Source organism: Leptonychotes weddellii, chromosome 15 (genome assembly GCF_054177405.1).
Source record: "Leptonychotes weddellii isolate Sample4059 chromosome 15, ASM5417740v2, whole genome shotgun sequence".
Classification (NCBI taxonomy): domain Eukaryota; kingdom Metazoa; phylum Chordata; class Mammalia; order Carnivora; family Phocidae; genus Leptonychotes; species Leptonychotes weddellii.
In genome coordinates, this window is record NC_138383.1 from 9,273,243 (window position 1) to 9,288,770 (window position 15,528).

Here is a 15,528-nt window from a genome sequence, read left to right on the forward strand (position 1 = left end):
CTTAGTAAGCACTGGTTGAATCTTAAACATTGGAATTGTGTTAATTATACATCAAAATAAAAGGGTGGCCGATCTGATGTTAAAACGGAAAGAGCATATTCATGTATTATACCCAGCTTTCTGATCAAAGGCCAGATACAACACTAATTCCTGTTTGCAGTAGAAGACAGACCTTTTCAATAGCTTTGGTTACCTATCAGGATTACCATGCACCCATCCCAGAATTGTGGGAGGCATACCCGTAATTTTATTCTGAAACAGTCATACCATTTCCATGATTGGGAGTAGAAAAGCAGCTTTCCATTTGAACAGCTGTCAGGACTTCTGGACAGAAGGGCTGAAGAAGGGGAGGGAGGGAAGGTGGTTTAACTATTTGCCACAGAAATTTGCATTTCTAGAGACCCAAGCTTAGAACAGTATCTGGTTGTCTAAATCTAATGAGGGGCTCTCTTTTTTTTTTTTTTTCCCCCTAACAGTTGCTAAGTTTAGAGCTAACTGGTAATATAGAAATAAATGGTGGGAATTAAGGAGGGCACATACTGCTTGGAGCACTGGGTGTTATATGAAAACAATGAATCATGGAACACTACATCAAAAACTAATGATGTAATGTATGGTGACTAACATAACATAATAAAATAAAATTAAATTAAAAAATAAGACAACAACAACAACAAGAAATAAATGGTGGGAGATGACCAGTATATACATTGCAATACCATCGTACTTTACAATTCTGGCCACTCTGCCCCCATTCTTGGAGTGGTTGACTGAATCATCATCAAGAATTGAGTGAAACATTCCTTCCTCTCTTGCTCAAGAATTTTAGGATACTTTGAACGAGTCAGAAGGCAACTGAATACATGATCAATTTTTAAAGGGACAAGGGGAGGAGAGAGAAAATTGTCAGATTTGTTATCATGAGTCACACTTGATGTGAGCTCTGCTCTTTTTCAGCGGTTAAGAAATTAGAACAGGTATTTGTTTTTTGTTTTTTGTTTTTTGTTTTTAAAGAAGACAGGCTGAAACGTTTGCTGCTTTTGAGAAGCGATTTAGCACTGTCAAGCTCATGACATGTCAGGATTCAGTAAAGGCATTTTGTTTTTGTAATACAAAGATCAGAGAGTTGAGCAGATTTGGGTGAAATAATAACAGGAAGAGTCCCTGTCTCTAGAAAGGGTTCTGCCAAACTTCGAAGTAATTTACATAAACATTGTAATCGGCCCATGCAAAAAGTTCCGCCCTTCACAAAGCTAGTTATTAGAGGACTTGCCCAATCATAATGTTTTGAGGAAAACAGAACTGGAACTGAGAAGGGTAGATAAGGGATGATCTGAGATATGAAAACCCATTCTAGAAGAGCCTTTGAATTTGGTTTTCTTTGATTACAGAAGGGAAAAAATCATACTTTCAATTTTTATCAGGGATTCAGTGTGTTGAAAAATTAAAACACTTAGTAAAATGTGTGACTCATCTACTGCTGAGACTCAAAAAGAATTACAGAAATGGCTCAAAAAAGAATATATACTGAATAAGAGAATACACACACAAATCCATAGAACTTGTATTTTGAATTTTGATTAGAAACTAAATCCCTTTAAATCACCTCTAGTTACCTCAATATTAACCATGGCATGCCCAAGTTTCTACCATCCTGTAAGCCAAGTAAATTGGTTTTTTTTTACATTTAATTTTGTAGATAAACATTTTTTCTGTGGTTTTAGACTTTCAAACATATTTGAATCCATTTGAAAATTCAAAGTGGATTAGCACACTGTTACTGTGTTATGGAGAGAAATTAAAACAGCGTTGGAAAGGACCGGCCAAAGGGAAGATCATTCCTTGGCACCTTATTACTTTCTCTTTCTATGCACCAGATTCCACCAACCATGTCACAAGATGCCCGCTGTCTTTATGCTTCTGTCCCCTGGTTCCAAGGAACCCACTAGTGTGGCTCCCCATCCAAACTGCCCTTTCAAAACAGCAATTCCTATTCAAGATCCATCCCTCTCTCCTCTTCACTCCTCCCAATTATATACTATTTTACTATGACCCAGTCTCCCAAAGCAATGCTAAAAGAAGCTGACAGGATCCATTCTAACTGGTGTATCAATTTCTTAGGCCTATAAATAAATAACAAGCATTTCAGTATAACTACTAATTTTGAGAGTTGTCTTTTTGACTGGTATTTACTCTTTACTGGAGGCCTCCTGGAAACCAGTACCTAAATATAAGCTGTAAAATTTGGTGAATAAGAGACTGCTTGGGTATGAATCCTGGTTTTATCTGTACTAATGTTGCCTTTGGACACATTACTGGGGAAATCTCTCTGGGCCTCAGTTTCCTCATCAGTGAAATGGGATGACCATGAAAAAAAAAATGCCCTTTTTGTAAGTTTGTTTTGGGGACATATTGAGATAATTTATAATAGCAAGCGACCATGATATACACTAAACAATATACATAATAACTAAACATAATATACATAAAATACTATTTATAATCTGAAGAACTAGGTCATTTGGGGTAAGTGCCAGCCTCTAGGGCAGACAAATCAGAGATATTTTCACAAAGGAGAGGTTTCATAGTGTATGCGATCTGATAACATAGTTATAATTCTCAGCTCTATATTAGAATGGCCCCAGCTATAATCTTCAGAAATATATAATAGAAACTGTGATAAACTGGATTTATTATTTTAATAAACAATCACACCAGGCTTCAGTGGCTATAATTCCAAGAGGAACCATCATATAAGATTATATGGATGGGGGGGGTCGCCTGGGTGGCTCAGTCATTAAGTGTCTGCCTTCAGCTCAGGTCATGATCTCAGGGTCCTGGGATAAAGCCCCGCATCAGTCTCCCTGCTCGGTGGGGAGTCTGCTTCTCCCTCTGCCCTCCCGCCATGCATAAGAGCGCGGGCATGCTCTCTAATAAATAAAATCTTTAAAAAAAAAAAGATTATTTAGATGGATGTTTACAGTCGTGGTAAAGAGATACTGAAAGACATTACTTTTGTCTAATATTTTTATATACAGTCATTATATGGAGTGGGAGTATGAAACTAAAGGACAAATCTAAGTAAAAATGATTCTCATCAACATCTATGGGCCCAAGGGTTAGTGTGTGTTTGTGTTTGTTTTTTTTGTATAAAGAAAATGAGACGATACAGCAATAAATGGTATATCTGTATTTGACAGCCATGGGCTATATGAAATTAATCAACGAATTAATTTCCTTTCCTCCATTGGAAAGCAGGAAGAAAAAAGTGTCCTTTGCTAGATCTGTTTTTAAAAAATACATTGCAATACCTTGATCTGTGAAGTGCAAATGTAAAAGAAAAAGCAGTCAGAAACTTTGAAGTAACATTAAGAATCTCTAGTCTGTATTCCAGAGCAAACATTAGCAGAAGACTCATCTGTGTGTCCTCTCACCGAGCAAGTTCTCTTTAAATTTGCACTTTAAATATGTGCATTCTGATCAGTTGGCTAGCCCTTCAGTGGTGTCACAAGTTGGGTTCTCTAGAAGAAGATGCTGAGATAGAGTTTAGGGTGAATGATGTTTATTTGGGACCAACCCCTTCGAAATGAAGGGGCAGGAGGCAAGACTGGGCAGAGGGAGAAATCAGCTGGGATGTTAATAAGATAAAGCCTCACCAGGAGCTCAGGAGTGAGGATCACTGGTCATCCAAGCAGTGATGGTCATTGGGTGAGTAACATTCAGGCATTGCCTGACCTTGGGCAGGGCAGCTCTCTGCCACTGAAGAAGCTAATGGGCCTTTGCCGATCGTGTTATTTTCAGCAGGTCCTTCCTACAGGAGCCATCTGGGTGGTACAACACTGCCTACCAAAGACTACTAATTACTTATTTGATTCAAAAAGTCCTTTTTATCACAGAATTTTAGCAAACATTTGCTAAAACATTTTTTCACATAAGCAGGCAAATAAATAAACAGGAGGAGGCTGTTGAGGAGTTAATATACCCAGAATTGGAGCATTTGGATCTAAACAAAATTTGCTAGTTTCAACAATAGGCCATAGTGTTCACCTCATCATTGTTAAAAGAACTATTTCCTAAAAATAACTTCCTGTTACGAAGCTCCATGGCTATCTTTTCGAAGTTAAGAATGAAGAGGGAGGAAATACTTCAACTCCTCTACTTGGAAGATGCACAAAACAATTATTCATTTCTATCTTCAGTAATCTGTAATTCTCGGGATAAAGCCAGGTCATATACTTTCTGGGTTCCCTCTGTTTCTGCTTTGATAATCTAAATTGTGTTTTGGCTTATCGGATTGTTTCATTGAAATGGTTGATGCTCCAAATTCTTCATGCATATAAAAATCCAAAATAATATGCTTTTAGTGCCACACAAATATAATAGATTCCCAGATAAGAAGCGATATCAATCAGAGTAGTTAACATTAGCTGCTACAACACAGAATAACTCAATGGAAAGTCCAGTCAGCATTTAGCAGCTGGCTTACACCAATGACCTAAGAATTCTGGCTTTTCTCCTCTAGTGGTACCACTACCTTCTAGGGCCTATTTGAAGTCCTTTATTGGTCCCCTGTCATCAGCCAACCAACTGGCAAATATAGCAAGGAAAGTCATGTATGGCCAGATCTAGACATGATACACAACCCTTCTTCCCTAGTCTCAAAGCTACCACAAGAGAGGTTGGAAAATGTAGTCTAGTGTGTCCAGAAAAATAGAATAGGATAAACACCTACCAGTCTTTGCCACAGAGGACTATGCATATAGTAATTATGTATCTTCAAGTGTTTACTTATAATATTCTCCATCTATGCTAAAACTATTTCAAAATTTTATCATTTGGGGGGCCCTGGGTGGCTCAGTCAGTTGGGCATCTGCCTTTGGCTCAGGTCATGATCCCGGGGTTCTGGGATCGAGTCCCACATCGGGCTCCCTGCTCAGTGGGAGTCTGCTTTTCCCTCTGCCCCTCACCCTGCTTGTGCTCTCTCTCTCTCTCTCTCACTCTATCTGTGTCTCTCTTAAATAAATAAATAAAATTTTTAAAAATTTATCATTTGGGAGAGACTGTCAAAAGGAAGTTGGATTGATCCAAAAGAGAATTTGGTGTCATGAAAACATATGTAAATGTTCCGGTATACATCATTGTACTGTATATTTCTGATGGAACCATCTAAATTTAGGATTGATGCTTCTTTCAAAAAGTGAATCTTATGGCTTACAATTGAATAGACTCCAACAGTCATGTAGCTGTTGGAAGCCATGTGGCAACATCCTACCACCTTCCTCTTGGTGGATTTCAGATTAAGATTTGTACTTAAGAAAAGATCCTTACTTCGGTCACTGTATTCTTGATAAAATGGAATACATATACATCTTCCCTTATTATCCCATTCAATGTTGCTTCCCTGGGCTGCAAACTCGAAGAAATATGGAGTCACATCTGCTACCAAATACCCTGAGAAAGTGGTATAGTAGAGCTGGCCTACTGGCTTGCCAGAGCTAATTTTGTCCATTTGGTTTCTTTCTGTTTTTTCTTTCAAGATTTTATTTAAATTCTAGTTAGTTAACATATAGTGTAGTATTAGTTTCAGGGGTAGAATTTAGTGATTCATCACTTGCATATTAATACCCAGTGCTCATTACAAGTGCCCTCCTTAATGCCCACCACCCATCTACCCCATCTCCCCCTACCCACTTCCCCTCTGGCAACCCTCAGTTTGTTACCTATCATTAAGAGTCTCTTATGCTTTGCCCCCTTCTCTGTTTTTACCTTATTTTTCCTTTCCATCCTCTCTGTTCATCTTTCTTTGTCCATTTGGCTTCAAGTCTACATTCAGTGTTCTCATGTAAGTAGCTTAAAATCAGCCATAGTGGGAGTATTCACACTACAAAATTCACCCAACATTACAAATGATGGCCTCTTCCATCCTCCAAGAGGCAATATCCCAGCACACCATCAACAGTTTACTACATATTTAGCAGCAGCCTCATTGTGTCAAGAGAGACCTGTTATGCTGTGGTTGTAAACCTTCAAATCTTTGTGTATTAACAAAACCAAAGTGTATTTCTAGCTCACATGACATGTACTCCATAAGATGGCTTTCCTCACTATGGTCCGTCCTAGTGACACTTGGGTTGGCAGAGTCATCGCCTTGATTGGGCTTCCATAGTCACTGTCACAGTGAGAAAGGAGGCTCTTGAAACCTCTACCAAGGACTGAATCATGTCACTTATATTTAATTGGCCAATGCACATCACTGGCCACACCTAACCTCAAGAAGGCAAGAAAGTGAAATACTATCATGTTCCTTAAAAAGGGGTGAACGTTGGAGGAGGTCACTGAGAGGACGTGACTGCTGGTTGACCCAGAAGCTGGACCTGGGTAATCGGCCACCCCTTATCCCCTCCCCTGTCCTTAGGATTTATGCTCTACCTACCGATTCCACAGTGGGAGCTGTTCCAAGAACAGTCCTGAGAATAAAGTGTTGTATCCTGTCCAGATGGTCTCAACATGACTGCAGCCAGTTAAGCTTTCTATATAAGATTTTAAGACTTGGTGGGTGGGTGCCGAGGTCTGCTTGTCTTGCGGCCACCCGAGACAAGTGCCCTTGCTTCTTAAACCTGCTACCTCCCCATGTGGAGTGGTGGCTTCTTTCTTCAGTCTCTCCCTGCCCTCTGTGTACATGGCCAGTTTGTGAATCAACAGTGAATTGGAGTTATGATTAATTATTACTAAACATTACTAATGACAATTGCAGTAGAGTTTGATAAATAAGAGCATAGCCTTCATTGATGTGTTAGGGTTCTTCAGAGAAACAGACCCAATAAGATACACACAGATTTTTTTTACAGGAAGTGGCTCACATGGTTATGAGGCCAAGAAGTCCGACCATCTGCTGGAAAGCCAGGAAAGCCAGTCGTGTAATTCAGTCCTAATATGAGGGCCTAAGAACCAAGGAAGCCAGTGATATAACTCCTAGTCTGAGATCTGAAGGGCCGCTGGTGTAAGCTCTGGAGTCCAAAGGCCTGAGAATCAGAAACTTCAATGTAGGAGGCCAGGAGAAGAGGAACATCCCAGCTCAAGAAGAGAAAGTAAGAATCTATCCTTCCTTTACCCTTCTGTTCTTTTCGGGCCCTCAGTGAATTGGATGATGCTCACCCACATTGGTGAGGGCAGATCTTTACCCAGTCTACTGATTGAATTGCTGTTCTCTTCTGAAAACACTCTTAGACACCCAGAAATAACGTTCATCAGCTATCTGGGCATCCCTTAGTCCAATCAGGTGGACACTGAAAATTAACCATCACAATCACATAAACATAGAGTCAAATGGCAATTTTGCCCCTTACTTGCTTGTGTGAATTCAGCCAATTTAGTTAAATTCATTATGTTTCCACCTCCTGAGCTCTAAAATGCATTGTAATAAACTTTATTGATATTATATGTATCAGTTATGCTTCTCAGTCTTTTCTGTCCTTTGGAACATGGAGAATGGGATTGGTATATAAATGATGCTGATCCATACATGGTATACAAATAGATATTTATTTATACCAAACACATGATGGAAAAGATGCTGTTGCTTAAGGCCAAAGGCAAGTTGTCTGGTCATTCCATGGGGCCAGAGAAGATCACTATCTAGGCACGTTCGTGCTCATTCTAGGCCATGAATGTGCCCTGTGCACAGAATGAATTCCATGAAGCTTAGTTTCTACTACTACTGTTTTTTTTTTTTTAAAGATTTTATTTATTTATTTGACAGAGAGAGAGACAGCGAAAGAGGGAACACAAGCAGGGGGAATGGGAGGAGAAGCAGGCTTCCTGCGGAGCAGGGAGCCCGATGCGGGGCTCGATCCCAGGACCCTGGGATCGTGACCTGAGCCGAAGGCAGACGCTTAACGACTGAGCCACCCAGACGCCCCTCTACTACTACTGTTTTATTGTTTGTTCAATTCACATTAAATGAATGCATTGACTTAAGTCACTCAAAGACTGAGGTTGGTACTATTATTCACTTTTTACAGATGAATAAACCTAAAGGTCAGGAGGGTTAACCATTACTCAAGTCCCTAATGTGGGAGAGGCATTCCCAGGAGCCGGATCCAGGAACCATGACTTCTGGCCCAGTGCCTTATGATTATGCTCTAGCTGCCACACTTATTTACAAAGAGGGAATCCAGTGATTTTTGCCTAAGAAATCAACTTTCACTTTTACCACCTGTCTCCTTTAAATAAGAAAGCGCCCACCCTGATGCTCTTATAGGACATCTGAATTTACTTTTGTTTTAACAAAATTTTTAGAAGATCCCTAAAGTGTACAATGAGGGCAACCCCTACATTTGGCCTGAAAATTTATGGGAAGGTGGCTTTTTCTCTTTCCTACCCCTGGTAGGTTTTAAAGGGATCAGTTTCGCTGAGGATGGTCCAGCATTTTAGAAAATTTTAAACCTACTCAAAGGAAAGAGTGCATGGTCTTGACATAGCCCCCGTCAATACACTTAAATTACTTAACACCTTCACTTGCCAATCCACAGAAATCAATACAGCAGGGTATTTCAATTTCTCTCAAGTCTACATGACATATGCATTATTGGGGATTTTTTAAAAAGTTGCCCTCAAAGGAAGGAAATAACCCATAAGAAAGTTAACACCATTATCCTAGTTAAAAGAAGGGGCAGATTTATTAGATGGCTATTTTTAACAAAACCCCAGTGGTTTCAATAACCTATAAGCTCAGCAACCGGGAAGTGATCTCACCGGTTGCCTGAGTGAGAATGAATTATGTTTGTTATCCCAAGAGGACTTGTATATTTTCCAGTGCAAGGAGACATTCTTTCTTTCTTTTTTCCTAAGAAAGAAATGGGGGAAAAAAGTATTTTAATATCATTCCACTGGGTTAACTTGATTGGAGCCAAGATTAAACCTGTCTTTATGTCCGTTAGAATAATTGTGAGCTGACTCCCTTTCTTCCCTTTACCTTACTACAGCCCCCAAACCTCCAGGGTAACAGGAAATATGGACTAAAACAAAGTTTATCTTCAAAGCTTTTAGCATCATATCTGCACCATGGGAAAGGAAGCATTTGATAAAGGAATTAGAACAGAAATCGTAATGAATTGGGTGGGAGAAGGGAAGTTTTAATTCTGCCTGCTTACCTCTGAACTTTGCAAACTTGGTTTCATTTGTGGAATTACCTTGTAGGTGTGAGATTAGAACTTAGCATTACTTTACCCATAAAAACATGCAGGGGGTTATTAAACAGAATTTGGATTGCTTGTAAGATGTCACTCAGTAAAAACTGATTTAGATCTTATTCCTGGGTTTTTAAATTTCCAGACCTAGAATTTTATTGCCATAGATATTAACACAGTAACATCTGATTCATGAAATGCAGGGTTTCAACACCTCCATAAATGAGTCAACCACATTGAAATACATACCAATGACATTTACCACAGAATTCACTATATGGGAGAGGAGTAATTTCACTCCTATAGAAGAAATCTTCCAATATCCTGCTGACATTAAGAAAGAAATGGGGGCGCCTGGGTGGCTCAGTCGGTTAAGTGGCTGCTTTCGGCTCAGGTCATGATCCCAGGGTTCTGGGATCGAGCCCCACATTGGGCTCCTTGCTCAGCGGGGAGCCTGCTTCTCCCCTGCCTGCCGCTCCCCCTGCTTGTGCTTGCTTTCTGTCTCTCTCTCTGTCTCTCTCTCCCCCTCTCTGTGTCAAATAAAAAATCTTAAAAAAAAAAAAAAGAAAGAAATGAAATAGGGGTCTTTTCAGGGTAGCTGTATGTGTATCCAAAACAAGTCCATTTACAAGCTTTAAAACTACTTCTCTTTTCACAAGTTATGGATTTGGTTCTTTGGGTTTCTGTACAAGGGATGCTCCTGTTTCTTATTTAAAGTGGGAGCTAGCTTATTTAGTTTCCCCAGTGCTGCTGCTGCAGAAGAGAGTAAAATGTATCTCAGGTGACCTGATGAGTGTCTACACAGATATATTCATCTCACAGTTTGAACTGAACAAACCTCTGAAGCTGGAGCCTGTTAGGGAGAGGAGAGAAACAGGGTCCTGCATGAGAACTTTCAGGACCTCATGCAAGAACACAGAACTCAATGGGGCAGGTGGTAGAAAGAGGCTCAGAACCCTGTTCTGCCAATGGCCAGATGTGACTGGTGAGAAAGCAAGTCTTGCAAAATTTCCATTTCCTTATCCATAAAATGGATTAATAGTATCTCATAGTACATTTGGGAGCATTAACTGGACTTACAAAACTCTTCATGTCCTCCCAAAGATATCCACATCCTAACCCCTGGCACCTGTTACTATGTTTCCATGCATGGCCAAGGAGAATTTAAGTTGTAGACGGAATTAATTTTCCTAATTAAATGAATATAAGAGAGGGGCATTATCATGGATCATTCAGATGAGCCTAATGGAATCACAAGATCCTTAAATGTAAAAGAAGGAAGAAGAGTCAATGTCAGAAGGATATAGTAGGAGAAAGCCTTAATTGGCCATTATGGACTCTGAAATCTGAAGGTGAGACTGTGAGCCAAGGAATGGGAACACCTTAGAAACTGGAAAAGGTAAAGAAATAGTTCTCCCCTACGGCCTCCAGAAGGAACTCAGTGCTGCTTGATGCAGGATTTTTGCCCAGTAAGACTGATATCAAGACTTCTGATCGCCAGAACTATAACATATCAAGTTTGATTTGCTTTAAACCATCAAGTTTATGGCAATCTGTTATAGCAGCTACCGAAAACTAAGATTGTGACTAACCAGGAAAAGGGACTCCCTCCTTCCCACCCCCAGGAAAAGGGACTTCTACTTGTGAAGTAAGTTCTATGTAAGAATCATCTGTGGTATCTAATGTGACTCCTTGTGACTGGATTCTCCTTGGAAGGTTGGATAGGCTATTACAGAAAATCAAATTCAAAATTAAGAGTTCAAGAAATTAAGTAGCTAGGAAAGGAGTATGCCATGCCAGATCACACCAGTGCTCTCCAAACTCCTAGGCATTTGATGTTAAGTTCTACTTCCTAAGACACTAAATTAATCAGCTAAAGCTCCCATTTGTTAACCACTTCGATGTGCCCCATCGTTCACAGCCCTTTTTGATTTTTATAACAACCTTAGGAGTTGGACATTATAACTTATTTCACAGATTAAATTTGAGGTTCAGAGAAGTAACTTGTCACAACCAATACAGAAAAGAAGTGACAAACCCAAGGTTCAAGCTGGTCATCCAAAATCTCATATTTTTCTGATATTACAATTATAGGACTCTCGAGGTTATAGAATTCATCCATGTCAATCAACAAGTATTGTTAACATGGTTACTATATGCCAGGCACCATGCTAGATGATGTAGTTGTAGTGATAAGCTAGAGGGGTATGTGTCCTGTATTATTAAGTGTGAGGAATGCAACGTTGGGTTGGAATTAACAAAGCTCTGGGACCGTAATAGAATAATCCAGCCCACTAGAGGGTAACAGAAGATGTTCTGAGGTCAAATCCAGAACATGGAAAATGGGTAGGAGACAGTCAAGAGCACAGTCTGGTAAGTGATTAGACTATATGGAATGTAGGCAGGACAAGAAATAGGACTAAAGTCGTGAAAGGTGGGAATCGGAATGTAGACCGTGCTCCCCATCTTAGCCTAAGGGCAATGGAAATGTAAATATGGAATGACACTCAGATTTGCATTCTTGGTAGATTGTTCTGACTGCAGGGAGGATGACTGGCAAAGGGTGATGCGGGTAGGTTACATAGCTGTCACAGGGGAAGTACCACATGGGAATGACAACGGGGGTAGAAAGAAAGGGTCACATTTGAGAGAAGCTTGGAAAGCAGAATTAACAGAACTCCATTGGTGGTGGGGGATAATAAAACCTGTTAAAAGAAAAGGATTTGCAAAGAATTGTGCTTGTGTTTCTGGTGAAGTCAGTTTATACCCAACAGTGAACAAGAACAGTTTTGGAGGGGAATAATAAGGATTTGTCTGGGAGCGAGGTGTGGTTAAGCTACCTGTAACACCTGGAAGGAGAACCATCCACTTGTAGTCAGCCAAAGACACAGGATTGGCTCTCAGAAAAATAGGAGTTAGATAGGAAGAATTGGTTCTTCTATTTAGATAATAATTAAATCCATGGAGTAGATGATACAATCAAAGAATTAAAAGCCAGGAACAAATCAGTCCAAGGACAGAGCCCTGAGGATCAACAACATTAAGAAAGGAGCAGAGGAAAAGGAACCTGTGGGGGAAGGGGCAAATGAAGGAGGAAGAGACAGAAGGAAATAAAGTGGCCAGAGGAAGAATGTATGTCAAGAACTGGGGAGTCACTGTTGGGTAGAGTTTGAATTCAAGGAGAATGGGTGAGCGTTCGCCATGATTATTTATGTCTCGAGTGTTCACACTTCCTGCCCCCTGTGCCTGGAATGTTCTTTCTGTATCCACGCATCTTCCTCCTCTCAACCTTCCTCAAAACTCCTAGTCATCCTCGCAGGCGTACCTGAAAATTTACTTCCTCTGACGTATGTCAGGACTTCCTGCTACGTGTTTGATAGCACCCTGTTCGTTTTTCTTCCAAGAACCATCAGAGTTGTGGTAGGTTAGAATAACTAAATAAATAAATGTGTGGTTAATGCCTTGCTCACTGATCTGTCTTCAGTGCCCTCCCTGTCATGCCTGGAAAGAGCAGAAACTAATAAACGGGGTTTGTATGTGAATAACCAGTAGTTGCTCTGTATATGTGTGTTATTTTGAGTCAGTGTAGACATTAGCTGCGTATGCTCCCACGTCGTATTGCCTGGGTTCTAATCTCGGCTGAGCCGATTCCTAGCTATAGGATTTTAGGTGATCATTTAACCATGTCATTCTGCAGACTGAACATAATCTCTTAGATTCTGAGTTGTGAATTTTCCCCCCTAGTATTTGGATTCTTTACAATTTCACCCTGAAGTGTTGCTGAGTTAAGTGAGTCCATGAACAGACACCAGCGATGCTGATCTTTGCCCTCATCTTCCCTCACAGAGTTAAGGTGAAGTCTACATGAGATAATCACTTACAAACACTTTCATGCTCATTAAAAACAAAACAAACTCAACTATTGCTGAGTGATCCATCACTACTCACACCCCAAAACACCTCTCCTCTCCCTCTGTGTTTACTGTGGATTTAGTTTGAATGACAGCTTCACACTCTTATTTAAACAGCCATTCTCAGGCTTGCAGCAGAGCCAGGTGGAATCAGTAACTGTTTAATTATAAAATTATAATTATAAAATATATAATAAGGCTCGGCAGTTTCAATAATATTCACCATGATAAAATAGTGGAGAGAGTGAAGCCCTCCTGGGTAGATGTTGGGGTCGTGAGTTCCAGCCCCACACTGGGCATAGAGCTTAAAGAAAAATAAAAATAATAAAAGAAATACAAGAAAAAAAATAAAAGTTTAAGGCAGAATGAACAATTACCTAATTTTGCTGGCCTTGAGTGCCATGCTGTGTCTGAAGAACAGTAGATGGAGGTCTCGACTTTAGGAATCCGGTCTGTTTTGGACTACAGTTACATTATTTGCTATGATCTAAAGTCTCCCAAGATGCTCTGCTTGTTCATGACACACAACAACGTACTGCAGGCATAAATACACCATGATCCCAGCTCAGGATAAACGTGCAAATCAAGTCATTCATCTAAAAGAGGGTTGCTTACTCTCTAGGCAAGTAATTATGTGAAATTGTGAACTCCCTTTGTGCAACAGCATGAATAGGTGAAATATGGACTGCAGGAAGAAATAAAATCTGTGACAATGGATTATCTGTGATGCCAACTCATGTCTAAATGGCAGGCACTAATCAATGCATCTGTCTGCCTCATGTGTCCACACGCAGAGATGAGTGTTTCTCTGCCATCCTCCCTGCCCAGGGAAAAGAGGAATAGTAAACAGTGTGCTACAATGTCAAGCATTCTACAGAAGTTTGCCCACCCTGCGTAAAGTGCTTGATTATGAATATTTTAGGCTGTGCATATTCTCAGCGATAACGACTCATCTCTGCCATTGTCGTGTGAAAGCAGCTCCAGAGAACATCTAGACAAATGACTGGAGCTTTTTTCCAACAAAATTTTATTTGCAGTAACAGGTGGCAGGCCAGACTTGGCCCATGCACCGTGGTTTGCCGATCCCAGATTTGTAGTCTCACGGTATGCTTGTGAACGTTAGCATTTTATAGAGAATATAATCCTTGTGACGGTGGCGTCCATGGGTATAGAATGCTTTGGGATAGAACATTTTCAAGTGGACTTGAGTGTTTTCAAATAAGCCGGGAGCATGCCCAAATTTCAGCAAAATGATATTTCTTAGCCAACTTCTCTTACTCAGAAGTGGCATTTCTTCATCTACCCTGTGTCCTGATTTTACAGAGTGGTATATTGAATTTGATTAACTTGTTTAAAAAGATAATATTTTTTTTTTTAGAAACAAGTCATTTATTTATTTATTTATTTTTATTAAAAAGATAATATTTTTTAAAAAAATGTTCACTCTTCAATTGCATTGGTGATTCCCTATAGATGATTAACCAAACAAAAATCTCTATACTTATTTGCTTTCTCTTTTATAGTTTGCCTTCTAAGTAATAAGCAGCTTGTCCATTAGTTTTGAAGACTTAAATCTAGAGTGTCATTTAAAATCTCTAACAAGGATGGCATCATCTCCCTTCTCTGAAATCGGGCAAAAGTTTTGTCATGTTAGCCACCTGGGATGGACAAAAGATTCACCTCCTGCTGTCTTCCTTCATTACAAAGCTCCTTCTTGTATATCATTATTGAAAGGAAATTACTTTATGATTTAGTGTTTCTAACCTGAAGCACTAGAAATCCTGTGGACACAAACTAGCTCGTTCAACTTGTTACAGGAAGTACTGTGGTATTTCAATAGGGACATAGATGAAAAACAGACTTACCTTTCTGCTTTCTTGTTCTTTAATCTTGTCACTTTTGCTGCTCTATGCTTTGAGAGAACAACTGGAAACATAAAAAGATAACCACATGAAGGGATAAGAAAAATTAAACAGAAAAACAAACCAAAAAAAAAAAAAAGCACTGAAAGGAGATGTGTCTACCTAGTGCCCACGATTCTTAGAACATATCAATAGGATAATTTTCATCATGATTCCTAACATGACTGAAACCTTCATATGTCTATTGCAAGAGGTTTTCCCTCTTTCTGGAAATTGGAGAAAGACTAATAGGGATGCTAATTCTTTTCTTTGTACACAGGTCAGGCATGACTGGGCACAGAAGCAAGCTAGCTCTTTTTCATTATTAGTCCAGGGAATCTGGTGCTTCATCTTATTCTGCTTGAGCTATAACCTGATACAGGTGAGTGACGATGCGGGTTCTCAGATGCTTCCTTGTCTTCAGAGCAGCGATAGTTTCCGACGGTCTCCTCACCCTGATTATAACTCTGGTGCCCTTTAAACTCCAAGCGGGCAGAAGTACAAAGTGTTCCCACTGTGCTCTAAACT

General features: G+C 39.8%; 1 long non-coding RNA gene across 1 annotated transcript in view; it reads right to left on the reverse strand.

The window, feature by feature from the left end:
* LOC115942911 (uncharacterized) overlaps positions 1 to 15,041 on the reverse strand; it is a 159,045-nt gene extending 144,004 nt beyond the window's left edge. The window contains exon 1 of the long non-coding RNA XR_014140289.1: positions 14,965 to 15,041. This is a non-coding gene — a long non-coding RNA (uncharacterized LOC115942911). The remainder of the gene's footprint in view (positions 1 to 14,964) is intronic.
* Between the last annotated feature and the right edge of the window lie 487 nt (positions 15,042 to 15,528).